This window comes from Nomascus leucogenys, chromosome 8 (assembly GCF_006542625.1).
Source record: "Nomascus leucogenys isolate Asia chromosome 8, Asia_NLE_v1, whole genome shotgun sequence".
NCBI lineage: Eukaryota > Metazoa > Chordata > Mammalia > Primates > Hylobatidae > Nomascus > Nomascus leucogenys.
Window position 1 is genome coordinate 61422268 of NC_044388.1, and position 14050 is coordinate 61436317.

The window sequence follows — 14050 nt, forward strand, 5'->3', positions numbered from 1 at the left end:
GTTATTTTTATATATATATATAAAACCCTCTGTAAGGGTTGAAGAATCTTGTGATATAATCATCTATTGGAATACTAATGCAACAGGAAATATGAATGAACTAGATTTACATGAACCAACATGCAATAATCTTAAAATATGTTGAGGCTGGGCGCAGTGGCTCACGCCTGTAATCCCAGCACTTTGGGAGGCCAAGGTGGGTGGATCACGAGATCAGGAGTTCAAGACCAGCCTGGCCAAGATGGTGAAACCCTGTCTGTACTAACAAAATACAAAAATTAGCCAGGTGTGGTGGCAGGTCCCTGTAATCCCAGCTACTCAGGAGGCTGAGACACAGAGAATTGCTTGAATCCAGGAGGCGGAGGTTGCGGAGAGCTGAGATGGCACCACTGCACTCCAGCCTGGGTGACAGAGCGAGACTCTGTCTCAGAAAACAAAAAACAAAAACATAGTGTTGTATTAAATATAGAATGTTACAAATGATTCTTAAAGTGTGATACCATGTATGGACATTGGAAGCCGATGAAGCAATATTTTATATTAATGCTTGCAAATGCTTACCTATATGGTAAAAGTACAACAGGACACACAAACATTAACTTCAGGGTACTAGTCGCCTCCAGGAAAAGGTGTGGGAAAAGTGAGCATCCGTGATGTTTGGCTATATCTGTAATTTGTATTCCTTTACATTATTTTTGAAACACTAAAGAAGCTAGAACATAATGTTAACATTTCTAAACCTAAATAATGCCCAGGTGGAGAGTATTATATTCATCATTTTTTGTCTTGTATTTGAAATATTTCATGAAGAAAAACTTAAATACTTACAGGATGTTACAATAAATGTTCAGTTAGCAGTAAGTTCCAAGGTGGCACAAAGGACTGAGCAGGGTACTCTGTCGGTCAGGGTGTGCTGCAGGTGTCTTCCAAAATGGCACCCTCACTGCTATGATCAGAAGAACAAGAAAGAGGCTCCAGAAAGATGTGAAGAAAGGGCATGTGGGAATCCATGACAAGGCATGGTGTTGTGGAGCAGCTAAGCTTGAAGCGGTGGCAGGTACCAAAGGTGCCGGATGGTCCTGTGCTGTGGCTCACACCTGGAATCCCAGCACTTTGGGAGGCCGAGGCCAGAGGATCTCTTGAGCCCAGGAGTTCAAGACTAGCCTGGGCAACATCGTGAGACCTCGTCTCTATAAAAAATTTAAAACTTAGCTAGGTGTGGTGGTGCACATCTGTGGTCCCAGCTACACAGGAGGCTGAGGTGAGAGGATCTGTCGAGCTCAGGAGGTTCAGGCTGCAGTTAGCCATGATTGTACCACTGCACTCCAGCCTCAGCGGCAGAGTCTCCAAAAAAAAAGTGGGGAAGAGAGAGACAAAGAGAGAGGGGGAGGGGGAGAAAGAGAAGAGAAGAGAAGGAAGGAAGGAAGGAAGGAAGGAAAGGGAAGGAAGGAAGGAAGGAAGGAAGGAAGGAAGGAAGGGAAGGAAGGAAGGAAAGAGGGAAGGAAGGAAGGAAAGAGGGAAGGAAGGAAGGAAAGAGGAAGGAAGGAAGGAAAGAAAGAGGAAGGAAGGAAGGAAGGAAGGAAGGAAGGAAGGAAGGAAGGAAGGAAGGAAGGAGAGAAAAACAAAGGTGGTGTAAGACGCAGCTATAGAGGAAGATTAAGCCTGTCTTGATTGCAGGTCACCATTTGATATCTTAGAAAGGTAAATGCTCACGGCAAGCTCTCACTTCAATCTAGAGTGTCATTTTTCCTCTTCCAACAAGGTTATTTATGTTTCTTTCTTCCCCAAGATAATCTTCCAGTTGCAATTTAGCATCTGTTAGAGTCAAAGAATTACATTTTTGGAAAGGCCTTAGCAATCTTCTACTAGTCCAATGCCCTCATTTTACCAACCGAAGAATGTATTGATCACTTTGAGGATTAACCCCTCTGAAAGGTTTTGTCTTTGTAATCAAAGCTAACTTAGTTGGCTTTCTGGAATAATTGATTCCTAGGAAAGGTTTATGATGGAATCAGGGGTTAGACTGTGTCAGAAGTGGTTCCATTGGTGGGAAATTTTATGCAAGTAATGTTGTGATAAAGAAAGACAGGTGCTTAATAAATTACAAATGATGTTGATGGATTTTTAGTTGCGAAAATCAATAATGAAAGTGGTTGTTACTTTAATTCATTTTCTAAAGAATGAAATAAGGATGCCATCTCATCCCACTCTCAGCTTTTGAGTGTTTTTTCATCATAAATAAGAGAACAATTGGGAAGAAAAATTAATAAGTCTTGGCACTGTATTCAGAAGAAGTGACCAAAAGATAGTGCAGAGGGTTCAAGTGCAGAGAAGAAAGGGTGACCTTGAAAGGAGGATGGTTTGCACAAGAGGACAGCGTGCATGGTTTGGGGCTGGACTTGAAATTCAGCATATGACTACAGATTCCAACTCTAGTTTTTTCATTGTCCTCTCCCCACCATGACCTGCAATAGCCCAGAAGTCTTTCTCAAGGCTTCTCTGTAGCATTCTGAAATTCAGTTTCTCACAGAAAAGGTCAATCTCTCCCTTTTCTTGATTCAGTGCCACCTCTCCACAGAAACCTGGCAGCCTAGAATGTGACATCCAATAAATAGTGTGCCCCCCAGTTTGGGGAAGTACTGTCTTGTTTCTGGTCTTCCCTCCTCCTTCTCACTTTGGCGTGAAACCTTTGTGTTTCCTAATCCTCCTGATCATGCTTGAGTGATAAGTAGATTTTAATAGACTATCCATGAGGAATTTCCCTAATTTCTAAGGCTGTCATCACTGGAAGTTTCAGTCTGGGTGACTGACAAGTGATTACTGCGGGTAGCAATATGGATAGTAGTATCAACCTGGATTCAAATTGATTTGGATTTGAACTGTGAAGATTTTGTTGACTCGTTCATTCCTCCCCGCAATACTTGGTGGTCTAAACAGTTCTCAGCAGTCTGTTTATGTTACCAAGCATATGCTGGTATTTACAATTAACATTGAACTATGCATTTGCAAGGAATGAGCCCTTTCCTTCATGAGCCACCTGTCTTTTCCCTCTTTTATACAGTTTGAGCTAAGATCATTTTGGAGAGCACAGTGGTGCATTGCTCATTTCTTTCAGCAAACAACACTCTGTCTCAGGTAAAGGCAAAAATGCCTGCTCTGTTAGCTCAGCTATCCTATTTCTTTCACGGCCTGGCAAAATGTCAGTATGTATTATAAAGCATTATATACATGTCCACTTTTTTTTTGGTTAGGAGTTACAAATATTTATTCACAGGAACATGTCTCAGCTCTATTTTTTTTATTTCAGTACTCTGCGTGGAAATACCTCTCTCTCTCTCGTTATTTGTTAACAAAACCTAGGAAAAATTTTAGGAGAAAGCATTTCCTATGGTTATCATGTGTCTTCTATATTACCCTCAGGCTTCAAAGCACCATGAGGAAAAGGCCAAACTCTTTCTCTGTTGGAAAATATACATAAGATCGAAGCAGTGTGATCTATTGGTTGATCATGTGCAACTGTCAAAAACCAAACTTGGCTGTACCAATGCCTGCCTCGAGAGTCAACTCTAAATGGATGTAATAATGAGTAATAGTTCCCAAACTGTGTATAAAGTGTTCTAAACAGTTCCCAGTTGTCTTAATATGCACCATTTAAGAAAAATTAGCTAATCTGAATATGCAAACATGATAATATGCCCTCTATGTGCTCATGAATGTATTAACAGAAAACTTGAGGAGTTATGCTGGTAAGTCATATGCATTAATGCCCTGAAGTATGTCTGAGAACTTAAACTTTTGAACATCAGGTTTAGGTAATGAGCAGTGTCTATACATTTACCTTGCATGCAAAACAAGTGTGTTTCATTTTTAAGGTACATTTGAGTGTAGGATTTAGTTAAGTGGAAATGATAGGGCTTCTTTGCCTTTAAGAAATGGACAGATTTGAAGGTTTATCTTCATGAAATCAGAAGATTTTAACCTGAGAGCTCAGGTCTCCCTGATATATTGCCAATTTGGGAAAAGAAAGAGAAAGAGAACTAAAAAAAGAGAAACTGGAAGGACTTCACATAGTTAAAATTTTTGCAAGCTTCCTTTAAACTATTTCTGTGCATTAGACTTGGTAAAATATAAATATATGTTGATTTATTATCTATAGAGTCAGAATGTTTCATTCATTTTTTATCATAACTCAGACTTTCTCTAAGGATTGATTCTTTTTGTCAAAGTTTAATAATTCTGTTTTTTCACCTGCTGACTGCCAAGAAAAATAGCACGCTTTAAAATGCTTTTGAAAATAAATTACAAGATTTGAGATAGAGTATTTGTTTCAGTACTTTAAAAATAGTCTATAAACTGAAAAGATAGATTTACTTCCAGTGTAAATAGATAGATGGATAGATAGATCCTTCATCTTTAGAAAGTCTTCCAGGAATTTTTTTTTCTAGAGTGCCTTGGAAAGATATTTTTGGCTTCATTATTGCTTCTTTTAAAAAAATTTTTAATAGATTTAGGAAGTACAAGTGTCATTTTTTATTACATGGATATATTATGGAGAGGTGAAGCCTGGCCTTTGAGTGTAGCCATCACCCTAAGAGTACATAGTACCCACTAAATAACTTCTCATTTCTCATTCCCACATCCTCCCACCCTTCTGAGTCTCTGTGATTCCACTCTCTATGTCCGTGTCCATGGGTAGCCACTGTTGAGCTCCTACTTATAAGTGAGAACATGTGGTATTTGACTTTCTGTCTCTGAGTTATTTCACTTATGAGAATGGCCTGCAGTTCCATCCAGGTTGCTGCAAAAGACATGGTTTCATTCTTATTTTTATGGCTCAGTAGTATTCATATATATATATATATATATATCACATTTTCTTTATCCAGTCATCTGTTGATGAACATTTAGGTTGATTCCATATCTTTGCTATTGTGAATAGTGCTGTAATAAACATATGGGTGCAGGTATCTTTTTAATATTAATGATTTATTTTCCTTTGTGTATACACCCAGTAGTAGGATTGCTGGATTGAATGGTAGATCTATTTTTAGTTCCTTAAGACAACTCTATCTGTTTTCCATAGAGGTTTATTAATTTACATTCCCATCAACGGTGTATAAGTACTCCCCTTTCTCTACATCCTCACCAACATCTGTTAATTTTTTTACATTTTCATATTAATAATAGCCATTCTGACTGGTGTGGGATGGTATCTCACTGTGATTTTAGTTAGCATTTCTCTGATTAGTGAAGTTGAGCATTTTTCGTATCTTTGTTGGCCCTTTGTATGTTTTCTTTTGAAAACGTCTGTTTGTGTCCTTTGCCAAATTTTTAATGGGCTTATTTATTTTTTTTTGTTGTTATTGTTGAGTTATTTGAGTTCTTTGTAGATTCTGAATATTAGTCCTTTGTTGATATAGCCTCTTTTTTTTATTTTACTTTAAGTTCTGGGATACATGTGCAGAACGTGCAGGTTTGTTACATAGGTATACATGTGCAATGGTGGTTTGCTGCACCTCTCAACCTCTCATCTAGGTTTTAAGCCCCACATGCATTGGGTATTTGTCCTAATGCTCTCCCTCCCCTTGCCTCTTTCTTATGTGCAAAGTTCTGGGCAGCAGCATGATGTGTTGGAGAGTGGATATGTCTGGCCTGCGTTCATTTCAGATCTGGGCTTTGGCACATCTGTGCAGTATAGCTTTGTGCAACTTCCTCTTGCCAGCTTTTTCCTTATAAGGGAAACACCTCAAACCTTGTAACCACTGTGAGCATTAAGTGATAAAATTTTCAGTTAAAAATATAAAATCTATGTAAAATATACAATACTGTATAACATTTGTTGGTAATATATATTTAATATATTTCTTATTCTTTAAATATATTTTACAAATGAAAATCTTTAAATTTTTTATTAATAAAAAGCCCAGCAGTTTCTCAGATAGGCCAGAAGCTCACTAAATGATACATCCTTTACATCCTTCCCTTTCTTCCCTGCTAATGGTCTTTCTTTCCCTGCAAACTCATTGCTGTGAACCTGAATGGGTTTTTAAAATCTCTCTCTCTCTCTCTCTCTCTCTGTGTCTCTTTTTTCTTTTTCTTTTTAGACAGGGTCTCACTGTTGCCTAGGCTGACCTTGAACTTAGACTATATCTCTATGGAGTATGGAGTATATAGAGTATATACATATACTGTCTCTATACATACAGTATATATCTCTCTATATATATCCACATGCATCTATACAACATACATACAACACGCATGTGTTGCTGTCCTACCCTTAAGCTCCCTTTATATGAGCTCTCTTTAGACTCCTCTTAGCTTTTGATTTACCCTTTGATTCTTGCAGACAACATTGCTTTTACATTTAAAATGGCTACAAACTGTTATATTAATTTGTGTGGATATAATATGTATCACAGAGGATAAGCTCTATTGAAATATAATGTATAAATCTAAACATCCTTTCTCTTCAGCATGGCTTCTGTACTGTAAAAAACTGGTTTGGAAGCTCAGGGATCACAGGACCCTGGAGTGCTGGAATCAAGATACAACCTGCCTTGTTAGAAGTAGAGGTGTTCCTTTGATCATTCACTTCACAAGTCTTAGAGCATATTCCATTGTTTTCCTCGGTGAATTAGACATCGTATTTTCCATGGAAGAAATCAATTGTATGTCCCACTTTAATACACCAGTGACATCCACTTAAAATCTACCTACAACTCCCTGCCCCACCCCACCCCCCACAATTATGTTGGATGTGTAACTAAAGTTCTCACACTTGGAAAAAGGGCCACTCCACTCTCCATTTCTCGCCAGTGTTACATTATCCTATTACCTTGTTCCAGCACCTGCTCAGTACAAACAATTAGGATTCTGTCCTAAAGGCCAATTATCGTTAGCTGATGGTGAGCTTTTGTCAAACAGCCCTGAGGGACTCACCACAATGTAGATACAATCCCAGCCCTAAAAGGATCGCATCAGCCAGTACACAACTGCAGTGTGTTTTAAAGATTAAAAGAGCAGGATCTGCCAATACAGATGATAGATAAGAACCTATGCATCCTATTTTTATCCCTGTTCTATTTACTACCAGCAGCGATGCTCGGCATGGCAGCCAAGGTTTCTGTGTCCTGTGCCTGTAGTCCGATAACCTTTCTTGATTGTGTTTTATGATGCCATATGCTCTGTCCTAAAATAGTGCTGAGGGTCCTCTGAAGAAAAACTACCTAGCCGCTTTCTGAATGCCAGTGGAATGTTTAGAAACAGAAAGGTGAGCTTTGCTGTAAACTCATTTTGACTCAGAGTTCTACTTGGCCAAATGCTAATTGTGTGACCTGGGAAATTCATTTAATCTCACCGAACTTCTGTTTTGTGAAGTATAAAAAATGGAAATACTACTTCTATCTTATGATGTTAGTACGATGTTTAAATAAGGTGATACAAACACACCTTATATTAAATAAGGTGATATATACACAACTTATATTAAATAAGGTGATACATACGCAACTTATATTAAATAAGGTGATATATGATACACACACACACACACTTCTCATTGTTTTATTAGTCTTGACAGGCTAGATTGTGTTGCAGTGAAAACAACTCCCAAATTTCAGCAGCATGACACAACACAAGTTCGTGTCTCATAGTACAGGACTGTTGTGGGTCGTTAGATAGGCTGAGCTCATCACCGCGTCACTTCAGAACCCAAAGGGAAGCCATAGCTGCTATCTTGAACTTCAGTTATCTTTTATAGGTCAGAATGGCCCCACTCACAAAGGGTTCTGGCTGTGCCAACTGCAATCCTACCATGTGCCTGAAGACAGCAAGTCAGAAATATTTGGAGGGCACTAGTAATGTCTACAATATTTGTTTCACAAAAGTGAGATCATATTATAGTCAGTTTTGTGAACTTCAATTTTCTCATTTAACAATATATTGTGGAAATCCTTCCAGGTCCACTTATTTAGGTCTAACTCATTCTTTTTAGTGGCACCATGCTATAAATATACCACAATTTATGCCGTCATTCCTTTATTGCTGGACTTCCCCGCTGCTTTATTTTATTTTACTGTAATGTAAACACACTTAATAGCACCTTTATGTTCTGGTACTTTTATGTCTATAAGACAAATATCTAGAAATGTCTAAATCTGCCAAAAAGAAGAATGATTTTAAAAAGAAAACATAAGGCTATGTTTATCAGTCTATAAATCTCATTTAGAATGGGATTTATAGTCTGGAGCAAAATGTAAAAAAACTGAATACTTTGGAACAACTAGAAGTCTCACTGATCTCTGATAATTCTCAACCTCTACCTAATCTATCCCCTGTTTATCCCCAGACATGAGCAGCAATACCTGATCCTAAATTTTTTTGACTTAGAATAAGTCTTCCTTGGATATTAGCAATACAGGCTTTAGAAATGCTTAATGTTACAAGACTTTGCAGAAAAATTTCCACCAGATCTGATCTTCTTTCCATCGTGTCCACAACAATGATATTCACTCTGAAAACATGGCCTATTTTGGAGATCGTTTTTTTTTTTTTTTTTGAACTTAAGAGGTAGACTACCCCAGCCCTCTTCTCATCAATGGTAATGCAGAAAGAGAAAGCAGTCTTCCAAAATAATGCCGCAATCAAAAAACTACAGGAATCATATTCTGGAGAGTTCTCCTTCAATCACCTCTTTCTCCACCTGTTTTATCTAAAATGATTTCAATCTTCCTTCTCATCATGTTGCTATCTGCTAAGTGTTCACAGAATAATTTTCACAGAGCAATCCCCTTAGTAAGCATAATTATCACAAGTCTAGAAGTAAAACTACTTTCCATTCAAAGTTTTAGGGAAACAACCCTCAGCTAAAATAAACAAATAAAAAATAAAAAACAAAACCCCACAAAACACAAAAAAAACTGCTCACACATTTAGATGTTTCAACTAGATTGTTTTACGGAATTGTTTCAGTAAACTCCTTGTCCACTAACCTCTCCCTGGAGCTTATATCAAAAGTCTGTCAGATTTGATCAAGACATAATAAGGGAAAAGCTAAAGCCAAAGGAACTTTTGCTTTAGGCTTCAAAACACAATTGGCAGAAAAACACTGCGGTGGAAAAGCCTCACTTGTGGGGCAATCAAAGCTTGTCAATCATATGCAGGAGTGACTTTCGAAATATTTAATAACTGGATGTGCAAGAGTCAGAAAGAATATTCAATCTGTTAGAACAGTCGCCAGCCATAAACAATTCATACAGCTGGACCAGTGCTCAGGCCCTGAATATGACCTCCACTAACAAACCCCCGGATTTCCTAAAGAATTTTCACTAGCCATTCACAACAAGCTCGGATCACATCTCCTTGCTCGAAATATAAATGTATTATATCAAATATGAGACAGCCTGGAAGCTATGTCTCCTCTTAATCACAGTCTTCTCTTCTATTCCATTCCATACTTCCAGTCTAGCATCTGCAAAAAAGAAGCAAAAACCTCAAACCAAAAAGTACCTCCAAAACAACAACAACAAGAACAACACACACACACACACACACACACACACACACACACACGCATAGCAGCAGTGCTGCACCATTCTGTGTCCATGAACCATTTAGAAGTACTTTTTAACCTTGTTCTTAATCTACACTTTGTAGATGAGCTTGCAGTTCTGGCTTTAACATACTGCACATTTAGAGCAAACCTGGAAAAAAATAGATACTATTCTTGTAATAAGAATATCACATATTTTTGATGCTTAGGGAGTGTATTGTTTTCTAGGGATGGTGTAACAAATTATCACAAAGCGGCTTAAAACAACAGATATTTATTCTCTCAGTTCTGGAGACCAGAAGTTCAAGTTCAAGGTGGGCCAAGATCCCTCCAGAGCAAACCTGGAAAAAGATAGATGCTATTCTCGTAATAAGAATATCACATATTTTTGATGTTTAGTGAGTGTATTGTTTCCTGGGGATGGTGTAACAAATTATCACAAAGTTAGCGGCTTAAAACAACAGATATTTATTCTCTCACTCAGTTCTGGACACCAGAAGTTGAAGTTCAAGGTGGGCCAAATCCCTCCAGAGGCTCTTGGGGAGAGTCCGTTCCTCCCCTTCCTCCAGCTTCTGGTGACTTTTGGCATTCCTGTGGCAGCGGTGTCACTCCCATCTCCGAGTCCATCTTCACATTGTCTTCTCCTCCGTCTGTGTGTCTCTCCTCTGTGTGCCTTTTATAAAAAGCACTTCTCACTGGATTTAGAACCCATCCAGAGAATCTAGGATGATCTCCTCATCTCAAGATCCTTAACTTAATTAAACCTGCAAAGACACTTTTTCCAAATAAGGTCACACTCACATGTTCCAGGGATTTGACAGGGACATAACTATGGGAGAGGCGGACACCATTCAACCCACTGCAGGGTGGATAGGAACACGAAAGGAGACATAGAAGCAGGGCGGAAATTGAACGAATAGCTTGAGTTCAAATCAAAGAAAAAATACTGGGGGAGGAAAAGAAGATTTTTGTAAAAATCTTTTCTTACATTAAATAGGTGTGGTAATTTCTATTTGAGTACACTTCCATTGCTTTGCCCTGTGTTGACCTTAATATTTTGTATTTCTACTGTGTCTTCTTCCATAAGAGTTAAAGCACTTTTGTGAGCATTTTTAAATTTCTACCCTTAATTTTGATTGTAGGTTTCTTTAAAGTCTCATAACAGCTGGGCATTAAAAATGGGGAGGAGCATAGGCAAGCAGAAAGCAGAACAAAGCCTCAGTTCACAGGAGATCACACACTGCTTCTCACATTCAGACTTGGGGGATTTCAAGGTCTGCAGTTGCCCTCACATCACCCTAATGGTGGGATCTTCTGGAAAACTCCATTTGCTGGCTGTAACAGGTCCTGCCAGGCCAATGGCTGCCCATCCTTGACCTCCCCACCCCATGAACTCCTAGTCTGCAAGCTTGCAGTCTCCCTACACTGCCACCACCACCACTACCACCACCCTCTGCCCCCTACTGCTTCAGATCAACTTTCCCAGAGGACTCCTCCTGCATATATGCCATCTGTTCCACAATAATCACTGCAGAACTCCCTTTACACATGGCCCACCCCACCCCACACCCCTGATGTTAAATGCATAGATCTCTGTGGCTACTCTTGGTTACAAACTTCCACACGTTTTCAGCTGGCTGTCTTCTGTGATTCTTATATGTCCTTGTATTGAGTGCACCCTCTTTCCCACTAATTTTTTTTTTTTTTGAGACGGTGTTTTGCTCTTGTTGCGCAGGCAGGAGTGCAATGGTGTGATCTTGGCTCACTGCAACGTCTGACTCACGGGTTCAAGTGATTCTCCTGCCTCAAACTCCCAAGTAGCTGGGATTACAGGTGCACGCCACCACACCCAGCTGATTTTTGTATTTTTAGTAGACACAGGGTTTCACCAGGTTGGCCAGGCTGGTCTCAAACTCCTGACCTCAGGTGATCCACCAGCCTCGGTGTCCCAAAGTGCTGGGATTACAGATGTGAGCCACCACACCTGGCCCTTCCCATTAAGTTTCAAGTTCCATGAGATCAAGAGTCCTATCCATGACTTACTTTGGAGTGAAAATATGTGTTTCTCTGGTAGGCTGATTTCTAGAGTGTGCATCTGAAACCTCAATATGCATCCAAATCACCCGGAGGTCTTGTTAAAATGCAGATTCTGGGCTAGAGCTTGAAGTGCTGCATTTCTAACAAGCTCTCAGGTACCTGGGATCTGCTGGTCCTTGGGGTCATATTTTGGGGTCTTAGGGCACCAAACAAGTTTCAGAAGGGGATCTGCAAGTTAAGTGTATCCTAAATAAGGGATGGGAAGGAGACTGTCATACAGCTAAGTGACACTGAGCGTGATCACAGGAGCTTGTCCTCATTTAGATCAACTTGGTTAAAAAAAAAAAAAGCTACAAGGAAATAATAATAATGGACACCAGTAGTAATTCTTCACCGAGGCAGCATTCAGGGTACAGAGCAGGGTCAAGAGGAAATGCAGGACAGTGTGCACATCAGCCCTGCTGCCTGCTGAGGCAAGGAGGTGGTGCTAGAAGCTGCCAGATTCGGCCACCTTCCAAACCGCTGCCCATACTAAGCTATATTCCATCCTGGGCGCTTCTTCACGCACCTTCTGTTGTAACAATAAGAGATGGCACTTCTTAGCTTCTGAAACTTAAACTAATAATTCTCGAATTCAGTCTGAGATACTAAAATGCACACATCTGCTAAGAACAGCATGGTCTCATACAACTTTCAATGGTGATGGAAATACTCTATAATCTGCCTTACCCAATGCAGTAGCCACTAGCCACATGCGGCCATTGAGCATGTGAATTGTGGTTAGTGCAACTGAGGAACTAAATTTGAATTTTATTGAATTTTAATTCATTTAAATGTAAACATCCACATGTTGCTAGTGGATACTATATTGCACAGCACCATTAGCAGCTGCAAACTCAGGGAGGACAGTTCAGAAAGATGGATCCTCAAACAAGGGAAATGACTCTCCCAGGTAAACTTTATGCCTTTTATACTCTTAAGTTGAACAAAGGGCCTCTACAACCCAGGGCACATCCTTTAATATTTGAGGCTAAGCTGGTGGCTGTGTCAGTGTTTGGTATGATACAATCACAATGCCCGTTGGCCAATTAAGATAGAAACATACAGAGCCCTTTAGTATTCTGCAAGGGAATAAAAGATTGCTTCAGTCTTAGTTGCTTTAATGAGGTCAGATGGGGTTTCTGCAGGTCCACTGTTCTAACCTGTGGGGCAGAGAGTAAGGCGGAAAAGGCATGCAATTTAAAATACACATTTAAGGAAACATGTAATTTGCTGGTAAATACACAACCTCCTCTTTTCAGAAGGAAGTTAAGGGGTGATGGTTTGGAGGAGGTACCCAAGGAATTACAAAAGAGAATAACAAGTGTTTGCTCAGAACACAATGCAGTAAATTCCCTGGTGCACTCAACCAGTATAACAAACAGGTCCTTTGTAATCTCTAAGATAAGGCTTATAATTAGCCAGGGACCAAGTGATATGAATTTGACATGAGCAGACATAGTGGATTCACCTGTGGTTGGCCTGGCTAGTAATCCAGTGAAAGGGGGGCAGTTGCTGAAGCCCTCAATGGGCACCAAGAGGGATCGAGATCTAATTACAGAGACCTTCATTCTAAGTCCATCCCCCCTCTAGGGGAGGCGATGGCAGCTGGACACCTGACTTTCGTAACTGCAGAATGAAGATGAAGCTCTTATTGTGCTGATTTGTGCAGACTATTTGCAGATGAGAAGTAGTAGAAACGATAGAGTGGTAGAATGGGAGTGATCAGAAGCCTATTATAATACAGTAATTTAATATCCTCAGTGGATCGTTGACCCTGTTACCTGTGAGGCAACTGTTTGTGTAGAATTCGCCCAGTTGGAGGACAGACTAGCAAAGATCTGCCTTTTGTGGAAGAGGCAGTGACAGGGAATTGTGAAATTAGCTTTGAGGAAGTTCCTAGAAACAACTGGTAGTGACAGTGCATTCTTTAACTGACACTATTCCGGTAGGTTGGAAAAGAGGACAAGGGCGTGACTCAGAGTGAATGCAGTAGAGTGGAAAGAACACAGGCTTGGGGGCAGACACACCTGGCTGTAAACACCTGTTTCTCCATTTAGGCTTTGCATCAAAGTCACCTGGGGAGCTTGTTAAAGGTACAGGTTCCTGAACCCTGCACTGACCTATTAAGCCAGAATATCTGGATTTGGGGCTCTGTAATCTCTATTTTTAAAATAAGCACACAAGATGATTGTGATATAGGGCTTCTCTAAGCCTTAGTTCTCTAAAAGGTGATATAGAACTCGCGATATCTGAGTCTTGGGATTGTTGTGTGAATTGGTGGTTTATTAGAAACAGCATGATTTTAATAAGGCAAATCCACGGCTGAAGAATAATAATTACAAGTTATTGAGCTTTGATTTGTTCTGCATGGTTTGTTAAAGGCACTGTTCTCCCTGCAATGCCAGCTACTCAGGAAAC

General features: G+C 39.8%; 1 protein-coding gene across 12 annotated transcripts in view; it reads left to right on the forward strand.

Moving 5' to 3' along the window:
• PHACTR1 (phosphatase and actin regulator 1) overlaps window positions 1–14050 on the forward strand; it is a 581376-nt gene that overhangs the window by 281659 nt on the left and 285667 nt on the right. The window lies entirely within an intron of this gene.